The 12,697-nt window shown below is 40.4% G+C and overlaps 1 protein-coding gene across 1 annotated transcript in view; it reads right to left on the bottom strand.

Annotated features, from left to right (window-relative positions):
- Nucleotides 1-12,697, bottom strand: part of LOC117882374 (inactive N-acetylated-alpha-linked acidic dipeptidase-like protein 2) — a gene marked incomplete in the record, with an annotated part of 726,064 nt that overhangs the window by 655,531 nt on the left and 57,836 nt on the right. Inside the window, 1 exon segment of the mRNA XM_034780534.1 lies at nucleotides 6,510-6,572.

The following is a 12,697-nucleotide window of genomic DNA, read 5'->3' as shown; positions in this document are numbered from 1 at the left end:
TCATTCATGGAGCAAGATGCTACTCCCTGTGAATGAGAGTGACAGAATCTGGCTCTATTTTAACCAAAATGACTCTCAAGGTCTTATTAACAGCCAGGAATTTTAATTCAATATTGCCATTTTAAAGGATCAGGAGAAAAAAAACACAATCAAACAGGGTCATGAAGTAGCCCAAAAGTAAAAGTTAAATCCTTCTGGCTCTTCCTTCCCCATCTCCTCTGTCACACTGTCTGGAGTGGTTCACGACTCAGTGCCAACCTCAGGGCAGAGTGTCAAAAAGCAGGATGGAAACCCCAAACTGGTTGTATGTTCTACAATTAGATTTCACCAACCCAGTAACAAGTGTGAACTCCCAAAGCACTGTATCAGTCACAGACAGTCCCCTTGTACATTCCAATCTGTATTGCCACCCAGGCAGGCTGAATGATGTAACAGATGGTCATTTACAACAAAAATCCTGCCAAAATTAGAGGAGAGGAAAGTGATCAAGAATAATCAACATGGATTCGCCAAAGGAAGGTCATATCTGACTAACCTAATTGCCTTCTGTGATGAGATAACTGGCTCTATGGATGAGGGTGTCAGAGAAAAACACAGTTCTCACTCTTTGGTTGGTTGCAGCAAAGTCAGATACTTTATTTTTAAGCAGTTGCATAGAGGGAGAGAGTGCACTAGGACACAGGGGTTTCCCCCTTCTAGGCAGGTCTCTCTACAGGTAAAGCAGAGGAAGTATTATTCCTTGACTTTAGCAAAGCTTTTGATATGGTCTCCCACAACATTCTTGCCAGCAAGTTAAAGATGTATGGGCTGGATGAATGGACTATAAGGTGGATAGAAAGCTGGCTAGATCATTGGGCTCAACGGGTAGTGATCAATGGCTCCATGTCTACTTGGCAGCCGGTATCAAGCGGAGTGCCCCAGGGGTCAGTCCTGGGGCCAGTTTTGTTCAATACACCTCTACCTCGATATAACATTGTCCTCGGGAGCCAAAAAATCTTACGCGTTATAGGTGAAACCGCGTTATATCGAACTTGCTTTGATCCGCCGGAGTGCGCAGCCCCTCCTCCTCGGAGCACTGCTTTACCGTGTTATATCGGGTCACGTTATGTGGGGTAGAGGTATATCTTCATTAATGATCTGGAGGATGGCATGGACTGCACCCTCAGCAAGTTTGCAGATGACACTAAACTGGGAGGAGTGGTAGATATGCTGGATGGTAGGGATAGGATAGGATACAGAGGGACCTAGACAAATTAGAGGATTGGGCCAAAAGAAATCTGATGAGGTTCAACAAGTGTTGAGTCCTGCACTTAGGATGGAAGAATCCCATGCACTGCCATAGACTAGGGACCAAATGGGTAGGCAGCAGTTCTGCAGAAACGGACCTAGGGGTTACAGTGGATGAGAAGCTGGATATGAGTCAACAGTGTGCCCTTGTTGCCAAGAAGGCTAACGTAATTTTGGGCAGTATAAGTAGGGGCATTGCCAGCAGCTCGAGGGACGTGATCATTCCCCTCTATTCAGCATTGGTGAGGCCTTATCTGGAGTACTGTGTCCAGTTTTGGGCCCCACACTACAAGAAGGATGTAGAAAAATTGGAAAGAGTCCAGCAGAGGACAACAAAAATATTTAGGGGGCTGGAGCACATGACTTATTAGGAGAGGCTGAGGGAACTGGAATTGTTTAGTCTGCAGAAGAGAAGAATGAGGGGGGATTTGATAGCTCCTTTCAACTACCTGAAAGGGGGTTCCAAAGAGAATGGATCTAGACTGTTCTCAGTGGTAGCAGATAACAAAACAAGGAGTAATGGTCTCAAATTGCAGTCGGGTCGGTTTAGGTTGGATATTAGGAAAAACTTTTTCACTAGGAGGGTGGTGAAGCACTGGAATGTGTTACCTAGGGAGGTGGTCGAATCTCCTTCGTTAGAGGTTTTTAAGGTCAGGCTTAACGAAGCCCTGGCTTGGATGATTTAGTTGGGGATTTGAGCAGGGGGTTGGACTAGATGACCTCCTGAGGTTCCTTCCAACCCTGATATTCTATGATTCTATGAAAATTCAGATTACTCCCAATCCCAAAGGATGAGTCACTTACCCCAGGTCACTTACCTTATTAAATCTCATACCAAAGACAATGCTTGTAGCCAATCCTATAGTAAACTAACTAAAGATTTATTAAGTAGGAAAAAAGAAATGAGAGAGCTATTTACAGGTTAAAGCAGGCAAATATATATACACAAATGAGTTACAGTCTACGATTCCATAAAATAACAGAGTTGTAGTAATCTGCCAGCACTAAATGTCTTTTAGGGCTAACGCAGGTTGACCCTGGAGATCTCTTCTTCTGTTCTGTAGCTGCAGCCCTGTCAGAGTCTAAACAGTAAAAGAGAGATGAAAAATTTTCTTATCAGCTATCTTTATTTCCTTCTTCCAGCATTCCTGCTGATAGGACGAGCCCTTTTGCAGGTAGCCTCTTCATGGGTTTGCAGGGGCAATTAGCAAAACCTTTGTACTGTGATGTCCCACAATGGCCCATTTCGTTTTGACAGTCCTTCCTGATGGGCAAGAGGTTATACCTTTCATAGGGATTTAGCATTTTGTACAAGGTACAGTTTTTCCTTGTTTGGCGAGCTACATAGTTCAGAACAAACATTTTACAGCTATAGCACAAACACGTCAGCATTATCTTATAGCATGGGAAACAGACATTATAAGTAGGATTAATACATGTAGCAAATTACAGGCATTTCATAAAGTCTAAACACATTGTTATAAGTCCAATACCCATGTTAACCATACTAACACACAGGTGAGCAGGACTGGTTTCCAGCAACGAATTTGTCAGTGCTCAGCTGAGGCCTAAAGCCTTGGCAAGAGATGGCACATGGTCTGCCAGTGTCACATCCTCATCCTCCCCCTTTCCACCTTCTTCTCTTTCATTTCCCTTCTCCAGTTCCTTTCTTTTCCTACTGTGAAGCAACCTCTTCTCCCCAGAAGAGCTGTAATTTTTATTAATTATTAATTATTATTATTATTATTATTTTGCTTATATAGCATCTATGAATTAGTATAAAAAGACTGGGAAGACAAATGGAAATGACACATATTCCAATAATTCTCACAGGAAAAAAAAACCCTGTTGAGTTTTGGAGACAGATAAAAAGGAGTAAGATAAGTCGAAGAATTTAACTTTTTTTTTTTTAAACAGTTCCCCCTTCAGAACTTGGACAGATCCACTTTCATTGCTTTTTGGAATTTTTTTCTTCACTCTAAGAAAAAGCTGAACATATTTCACTGCTGGCAAACAGCCTGGATATTCCGAGTACAAGAGCCAGTCAGAATAAAGGAATTTTAGCAGCCAGTAAGAACAGACACATATAGCATACACATTACACAGCCACAGTACAATTATTGAAAAATAACCAGACAGGGCTAGATTGTGACTTTAGACACACACTGCGCAAAGGGTGTGTGTGTAAGTTACACCATACCAGGAATGGGCTCAGAAAACACTAAATCAAAGACATAGCTCTGAGTCACAATTCCGGACTATCTCCCTCCTTGCTCCTGGCAGGTAGTTACTTACTGATGGCCTACCCACTGGCTCAGCCACACTGGCCAGTGAGGAGTTGGTAGAGCCAAGCCTCTTCCACCTTGCCTTTCCTGGTTCATGCCCTGCCCACCTATTCCATGGAGGGCCAAGGAAGAGACTAGTCTTATTACTCCTGGGTCTGGGTAGCCAGTATAGAGATGTTAAGGGAATTCTTATTCCCTGTGAGTCCCTTACCCATGCATTGTCCAAGTCAGAACTTAGTCCACAGTGATCGTGTTAAGTGACTAGTTTGTGCTAGTGATGGTCACCAGCTAATCATGAGTTCCTCGAACTGCACAACACTGTTATTGAGAAATAACTACATCATCTATGTACAACCAACTGCAGCTCAGAGAATTGCATATATGGTTAGGAGGGGAAACCCATGGAGTTATACATCAGTACATTACAGCACTCCCCCTTCATTCTGACTGGCTGGGACAATTCAATTTCAGTATAATTCCAGGTAATACTGTGAGGCTAAATATCACTACTTTATTAGGAGACTCACATATTAAAGTTTGAGCTGCTGCCCATTTGCCAAATCACAGTTTGCCAAGATCTTTCTACCATTCAGGACACCTTTGAAGAATTGCCTAGATTTCTCTGAGCAATACTTGTTCACATTTTATGTTTCTCTATTTCTATTTGCATAAAAACCATTTTACTGTAATGTTAAAAGTCAAATGTTTTCTGGGTTTGCAATTGATAGTGTTGTACATTATGGTATTTTCACCTCCTCATTTTTTGTTTCCAATTTCCTTAGGTACTATAGTCTGATTCATTATACCAGTGTGTATATATATAGAGAGAGAAATTCTGATTCATTATATCAGTGCATCAACCTTACAATGTCTGATTATTACTATTTCATCAGCCTTTGTGCTGTGAGAGATCTTTTCTGTCCTTAGTCCTGCTTCACATCTCAGATTTTCTCCTAATTTACAGGTACAGAAAGTAACAGTAAACAGCTCACTGAATACTACCATGACTCTCTTGGAGAGTCCGGTCTCAAGGACGTACGGAGCACTCAGCCCAGGGTGTCTGTCCAAGAGAACAGTTTTAAACTGTTAAGTACTTGAATCAAAGAAGAGGAAGTTACAAAAACTATTCTAAATATAAATATTTTCAAATTTGGTTTAGGTACTTAATTTTAATTAATCAAAACCAGTTTCTTTTTAACATAATTCCCTGGGTCTGTGAGAACCCAAACACAACACCGCTGTGTGAGTACATGAGAACGGGAAACTGAAACTAACTGAGAAAGTGATGCTTTTGTGTCAAATCTTAATTAGGAAGGAACAGCTGGGGTCTTTCCCCAGTTTAAACAAACAGGACTGAGTTATTCATATACAAATGTGGCATTTCAGAGATAGTAGCATTTTACTGCTTTTATTAACAAAACTGAAACTAACCAAGTTATTTTCACTGACCAAGGTGAATGAAGTACAGAAAGTAAACACACCAGCATGAAAATCAAATAGCAAATCAGAAACCTGATTATGTTTACCTTGTATAATCCAGCCTCCCATTGGACTGTGTAGGAGGTCTAGATGTACAAAAACAGATGACTGGGACCTAAAATTCTTTCCGTTTTAATAGTATGTTCTTGTAACAAGGAGAAAATTTCAAATAAAGTTACTTTTCTCTTGACACTATCCTTCTAAAAAATATATATTCTATGGACAATACTCTCACACACACGTACCTTTGTTAGAGGTAAACTTTCAAAATACTGTAAATGCAGTAGATATAAGTATATTAACAGGAAACTGTTTATAATCCAATGCTACAAACAGTTGGTGTTGGGTTTTTTGCTTAGAACTTGAAAGTCATTGGGAATAGAGTAATAAATCTTGCTCTTAGGGTGACCAGATGTCCCAATTTTATAGGGACAGTCCCGATATTTGGAGCTTTTTCTTATACAGGCTCCTATTACCTCCCCACCCCCGTCCCAATTTTTCACACTTGCTGACTGGTCACCCTACTTCCTCTTGGTATTATTGTTTGTTACAAACTGTAGCTACTATACAGGATTTCCATTGCACTTTACCACCAGAACACTAAACACATACAGAAAATGCATAAAGCTAGAAAATATATGTCATCCAGGTAAGGTTACATTTAAGCTCTGTCATTAGGAGCCTATATACAATCACTATAGAAAGAATCATTAGCAGAATTTCAATTGAAGTTGTCTTGGAATAGTAATTTTAGCAAAATACATCCTGTACTTTTGATTCCTAAAAGCACAAAGTAAAGTGCAAAGAGCAAAATAACTACTTAGATATGTAACTGTATTGAAATGGCTCCGGTGGCTCACAGGCTTCGGAGGACTGTTTCCAATAATTCTTTAAACTCGAGTTCCAAAAAGGATTTGCATTCTTACGTTATTCAGACTTTTCCAATAAAAGCCTTTTTAAATCGATAATACCCCACTAGCCTACTTATCTAGCCAGAAAACATGTTAGGAAAAATAAGAACTTGCTCATTCTCGGATATTTACAAGCAAGGATCTGCACAGCAAGAACGTCTTATAGAAAAGTGCATTATAAAAGAAGTAGGGATAATATGCAACATCTGAGGGAAAGAATGTTAATAATTTAGGAATATGGCTATAAGTTCCTTGGTAACAAAGAAAAAGTATAGCCATGTGCCTTTTATAGGGATAGCACCATTGTTTCAATATATATTCCTCTAAATAATCATCACATTGATATGTATTTCTGCTGGGAAGAAACTATGAAACATAACTTATTTTGGTAACATTTTCAAATGTGGACGGTTTTCTACATCTCTGATTTGCACACATTGGCGATTTTGCCTGTTGGATGCTCAAAGAGGAGGAAATAACAGACTGTTTACCAAAGGCCCAAACCGTTGCACAAATATTAATGAAAGGTCACAGACTGAGGTCTTACCCTGGGTCAAATGAAAGAAGCCCAGAACCATCAAAAGCTATTTCCAATGTTCAGCTGAGAAATCTGAAACAGAATAACAAAGACAGTTTGTGACAAAGCTGACACAGTCCTCTGGAAGGAGCAAAATCAATTGTGACATTTTTCATTTATTTGTAAATGCCTCTTTGGCAGTACTCTCACTCAAAACGACAGTTGCCTCTTACAAACTGGGGAGGTGATGGTAAAATAGAGGAATCCTGACAGTTGCTTTAATGAGATTCTGCATTAGGACCACTCTAAAGCTTTCCCCCAACAAGGAGCATGCCCTTCACTTTCAATTTCGTATTCCCCTAATTTGGAAAGCATTAACCCTGTGAAAAACTGAAATCACCCTTCTTTAATCTGCCTCAGTGCTCCATTCCCACCTCGTCTCCCTCTCATCTTTCCCATTATAAGAGGGAATTCCAAACATATATTTCAATAAGTATAAATGGCATAAAACAACTGTTAATATGTTGCCCCTCTTGCTCATGTTGTGTATTACCTTAATCAATGAACGGTCACACTGAAGAAAAGAGGACTACCCAAGAGAAAGGTACTATATTCAACATTAGTAAGAATGGCAGAATCTAGCTCTTCGTAATAAGTAGTGTCCCCATCTCTACACTAAAAAGATCGTGCTGTTAAAAGTGTCTACAGGAACCATTTAGGTTACTGCCTATATTGGAAAAATTTATAATCCAGGCTGAAATTTAGCTTATAAGTAATTGCTGAGAGAATGAATACTTTGGAGGTAGGAGCAGAGAGGGAATCCTGATTTTTGTCATTGACTGCAAAACAATAGGACAAATTTGACAATATGGAATATTTCTTGCACTTCACTTACTCGGCTATAGCTTCAGGTTAAGACATTAAATTTCTCCAAAGAATACTTTATGCCATAAATCAAAACAGAAAATTGAGATGCTGTCCTACTTTCCTGTTGGTTACTATGCTACTGAGGTCTGACCTTGCAGCCTTTTCTCACATGAGATGTCTCACTGAAAATAACAGTGGATGAGCAAGGATAATTCACAGGAGCAAGGGTTGCTGGAGCCAGCCCTTCTACTATTAGGATTTTTATTATAAACACGATATCCAAAGCAACATGCAGACAAACTTTTAACTTTTTCCCACTTAAGGTAGTAATTATTTTATTTCCCCTTTACATGTTAATACTTCCTGGGTTTATAATAGCAATGACCTCCAGGTCAAGTAGCACTTGCTATCACTCACTGACCAGCTGAGCTAAGAGTCTGAAGCACATAACTCCATTAAGCCAGTCAGTAAAATTTCTAGGAATTTCTATCCCTAAATGTTGTATTATGACTACATAAGATGCTGTGTCACAACTATGCATTTTAGATTGGCACCTTGACAGCAACATACACAGCTTTCAGACAGCTGTAAAATGAGTTCCTCCCAGGCTCTGTTTTTTTAAGGTGAACTGCCAAGGGGGACAATGTTTTTTTTTCTTATGCTTTACTGCTCCTTTATTATGTATAAAAGCAGCTTTGATAACCTTAGGTTATCTATTTCCTTATGATAACGATCCTTAACCTCTTGTCAGCTGTCTGTAATTGACCATCTTGATTATCACTACAAAAGTTTTTTTCCTGCTGATAATGGGTCATCTTAATTAATTAGCCCCTTAGAGCAGGTATGGCATCTTCTCTGTATGTATATATATACTCTTATTATATGTTCCATTCTATGCATCCGATGAAGTGGGCTGTAGCCCACGAAAGCTTATGCTCAAATAAATTTGTTAGTCTCTAAGGTGCCACAAGTACTCCTGTTCTTAAAAAAAAAGTACCCTGATATGAGGAATCTCATACCAGTAACAGTGCAATGATCACACAGGAACGAGGCAAGACTTGTAAGATACAATTTACATTCAAGGATCATAAATCTTTAAAAGACGTGACTATTTAATGCATGATTATATAGGCATGCCTTTCTGTATGTCTGACAGGCTGTTTCCTGGTTTTACTAAAAGACTGAGAAACTAGCGGATTGCAGGGCCGCCCGGGAGCGGGGGGGGGGGGGGCAAGTGGGGCAATTTGCCCCAGGCCCCGGGCCCCGCAGGGGCACCCATGAAAGTTTTTCGGGGCCCTTGGAGCGGAGTCCTTCACTCGCTCCGGGGGCCCCGGAAAACTCTCATGGGACCCGGGCCCCCGGAGCTTCTTCCACTCCGGGTCTTCGACGGCAATTCGGTGGCAGGAGTCCTTCCACTCCGGCACCCACCGCCGAAGTGCCCTGAAGACCTGCAGCGGGGGGTCCTCCTGCCCTGGGACCCGCCGCCGAAGCGCCGGGTCTTCGGCGGCAATTCGGCGGCAGGGGCCCCCCCCCGCTGCCGAAGACCCCAGGCCCCCTGAATCATCTGGGAGGCCCTGGTGGACTGGTTAAACCTGGATCGGCAGCGTAATCTGAATCTTTGTGTTTAGATTTGTCTCTTACTAAGTATTCTTTCCTCAGTTGAAGGAGAGGGGATATTAACTCTGCAAAAAGGAAATATTTGCTAAAACTCCACAGCAAACTTCACCAGTGCTAGCAACAGGGAGAACTTTAGACAACATGTTAGCAATCACAGGTGATTTAATTAGGGCTGGCTGAGAATTTTCTTTCTAAGCCTTTTTTCAGTGGGAAATTGGGTTTTTGATACAATGGACTTCTTTTTTTATGTCAACTACACATGCCCTCTGAATGAAAGCTGGGAAACCATAGCTCATGTTACATAAGAACGGCCATACTGAGTCAGACCAATAGTCCATCTAGCTCAGTATCCTGTCTTCCAACAGTGGCTGGTGCCAGAGGGAATGAACAGAACAGGGCAATTTATTGAGTGATCCATCCCCTGTCTTCCGTTCCCAGCTTCTGGCAATTGGAAGTTTAGGGACACCCAGAGCATGGGGTTGCCTTAGTGACCAACTTGCTAATATCCATTGATAGACCTATTCCCCATGAGCTTATTTAATTCTTTTTTGAACCCAGTTATACTTATGGCCTTCACAAAGTTCTCTGGCTAGGAGTTCCATAGGTTGACTGTGTGAAAAAGAACTTCCTTATGTTTGTTTTACACCTGCTGCCTATTCATTTAATCGGGTGACCCTTGCTTCATTTGTTCTGTTCGGCGTTCTTGTGATGTCCTATTTCCACTAGCTCTGCAGTCCACTAGATAGTCCTTTAGCATAAAGAGGGAAGTCAAGACTTCATACTTCTAATGCAAAATCACAAGCAAGACAAATTTTCCATATACAAAAAATCTAAGGTCATCTTTATGCATCACAAAGAAGCAACAAAAGCCCTGCGCCTTAACTTTAACGGCCCAATGCACCAATGCTCAATCACTCCCTTTTGCCAATTCATTCATTTCAGAGACCTACAACTTCGCAAAATCTGGCCAAGACTTTCAAAAGTGACTAGTGATTTGGGGTGCCTTAATTTTTAGGGTGTCCATCTGGAGCCTGATTTTTTAAGTATGGATGAACAGCACTTTCTGCTAAATATGCCTTTAAAAAGTGTCTCAAATGGGCACCCCAAATTGAGGCATCTAAAATCACTAGTCAATTTCAAAAAATTGTAACCTTTGTATTTAGGTTTGTCTCTTACTAACTATTCTCTCCTCAATGTAAACTGAAATTTTATATAATATGTATATAATATGGCCCCAATACCTCATTCCCGGAGCACCTAAAATTCCTGTGGAAATTAATGTGACTGTGGTAGATGCAAGAGTTTCAGGACTGCCCTGGATTCTGGGCCTGACAAAATCTAGAATATTTTAAAACAAAGAAATATAGTGCCTCTGAAAACAAGCCTTCCGTGGCAGTTTCTTGTTGTTAATATCCATAGTCAAAGCTCAAAAGGCACTTCATATTTCACTTCTAGAAATATATAGTTACTCATAGCAACCTTTTAAATTTCCATTGAAAGCATAAAGAGCCAGATTCTGATCCCAGTTCTATCCACTGAACTTCATGGAAAATAATGAAGTTACTCTGGATTTACACCAGTGGAACAGAGATCAGAATTTTAGTCCTGAGGAAGGCTGCACCACAATGCAGACAAGTGATCCAAAGGCACAGTGGAGTAATAATAATGAACATCACATTCTAGAGGGAGTATAAATTTTAATGATGTCAGTCATAAAATCCATGTTTTAAAGGTTACAAAACAGAAGCAAGCTTACAAAGAAAGCACATACATTATTCAGGGATGTTGTTGGGTGCCTGTTCTTCAGATACTTTAAGAATTAACATCCTGTCCATCAGTAAATAACTGGAATACACTGTACTTACCTGCATGTGGACAGAAAGAAAAACACATGAGAGTTAAGCAAATAATTTGTAACAAATCATTCGTAGCCTGAATATATTCTTTTTTTCTGCTAACAAAATGCCCCCATTCAGAGTGCAGCTTTCTCCACTTTATTTGTTATTGATCAAGTGTGTGTGTTTGGTCAAATTATTTTAGTCTCAGGAGTGATCATGAATATCTAAAACTGGAGTTGTGATGCTTAGTTGTGACTCGTCAGGTAAGTCACATGATATTGTTCCTCTTCCCTGACTGTGTACATCAGCATCTGGTGTGAATACCTGCACATGCAAATTTCACATTGGGTTTCTAGGAATACCTGCAGATGAACATATATGTCAGCAAACTTGATCATGTGAACAATGTCAGAAAGTGAATAAGATGGGGATGTGAGCGTGACTGAAGCAAGATCATTTTACAAATTAACAATATTAGCAGATTTTTTTTCCCTTATTTGCCAAGCCCGAACATGCAAAACATATTGCGTCAGGGGGAGGGTAATGCTCGTCTAGTCAACATTAACTGCTAGTCTGCTACAGCTATTTGCCAGAGAATTTCAGACCTTCTAACGCAGCTTGCTGCATGAAGCATCCTCTCTCCCCTCTTCACTTACTCCTGCCAGACACCTCCCACTCAATTCCAAATTGGGGCCTTTCCAACTATTTTTCTGCGTCTCTGCTTATTTTCACTCTGTGCAGTGGCAGGAGCATCTGGCCTTTGGACAAGAAAGGAAAGATACAGCAGATCTTGTACAGGCCAAGATTTTAAAATATAGGCACTTGATGGCTCCCAAGTCCATAGTTAGGCTCGTAAGCATCAAAGACGTAATTCTCAAACATGTTTTGTGTCCAACTGTTCTTACTGATTTCAACAGGAGCTGTTGGGGGCTCAGCACATTAGAAAATTCCAGTCACCTACTTAGGACCCTAAATCTGGATTTAGGGTCCTGTTTTTGAAAATATGGAAGGGTTTTTTCCCCCCTAATTTTAAAGAGAAGGGAAAAAATGCCCTGAACAGTCTACATTATTTTCTACTTTGAAGTATTTTTTTCTGCAGTTTAAATAGATTTGACAATTTTCCTGTTTCTTTTTTATGCCCAGGGATTTAAATATATAGATACACACACACACACACCCTCTCATGGCCAACACATTAGGGATTGAACCTCGAGAGCTAAAAGCATGGGATGCTACAGCAAGAGCAGAAGAATCAAGGCTTTGCCGCGGGAGCTGTAACAACCCATATCGTCTGTGGATCAGCATAGAAGGAACCTATAAAACACACACACACACACACTCTTAAAATGATACATTTGTGATAAAATTCTAACCCAAACTCAGGTGACTTGAGTTGACAGTCATTTCCCATAGGTTTGTACAGCATAAAGCACAACCGATCTTGCTGGACTCTAGCAGTTACCGCCACAACAACACTGAAAACATTTACGTAAATGTTAGCAAATACTATGTGCATGGGAGAGCATGCCATGTTTACACCTTGTTAAATTTACCATTAATTAGTAGTGTATTGTATGAGAAAATAGTCTCATCCTATTTTGTTTTCATAAGACAATTGTATGGAGAATTGGTGAGATGTTGAGGATTCTTATGGGGTCAGGTGTAGGACTTTTATTTTAAGGTAGGCACAGAGTCAAATTCAGCATGGACATACACCCCATGAAACCTGAGTGAAGTCAATGGGATGGCAGTGGGTGTATGTCAGACAGCATTCAGCCCTCTGTGCACAAGTTAGAGTTGCCTTAACACTTCTTGTTTTCAACAAGAGAAGAAAAATCATTACTTAAATTTGGCCTTTCTCCCCAGGGTGTAAGTTGCAATCTATCCAAGTCACAT

Source organism: Trachemys scripta, chromosome 9, assembly GCF_013100865.1.
Source record: "Trachemys scripta elegans isolate TJP31775 chromosome 9, CAS_Tse_1.0, whole genome shotgun sequence".
In the NCBI taxonomy this organism is placed as follows: Eukaryota; Metazoa; Chordata; order Testudines; family Emydidae; genus Trachemys; species Trachemys scripta.
The sequence above is the reverse complement of the archived record's forward strand: the minus strand, read 5'-3'. Positions and strand labels throughout refer to the sequence as shown.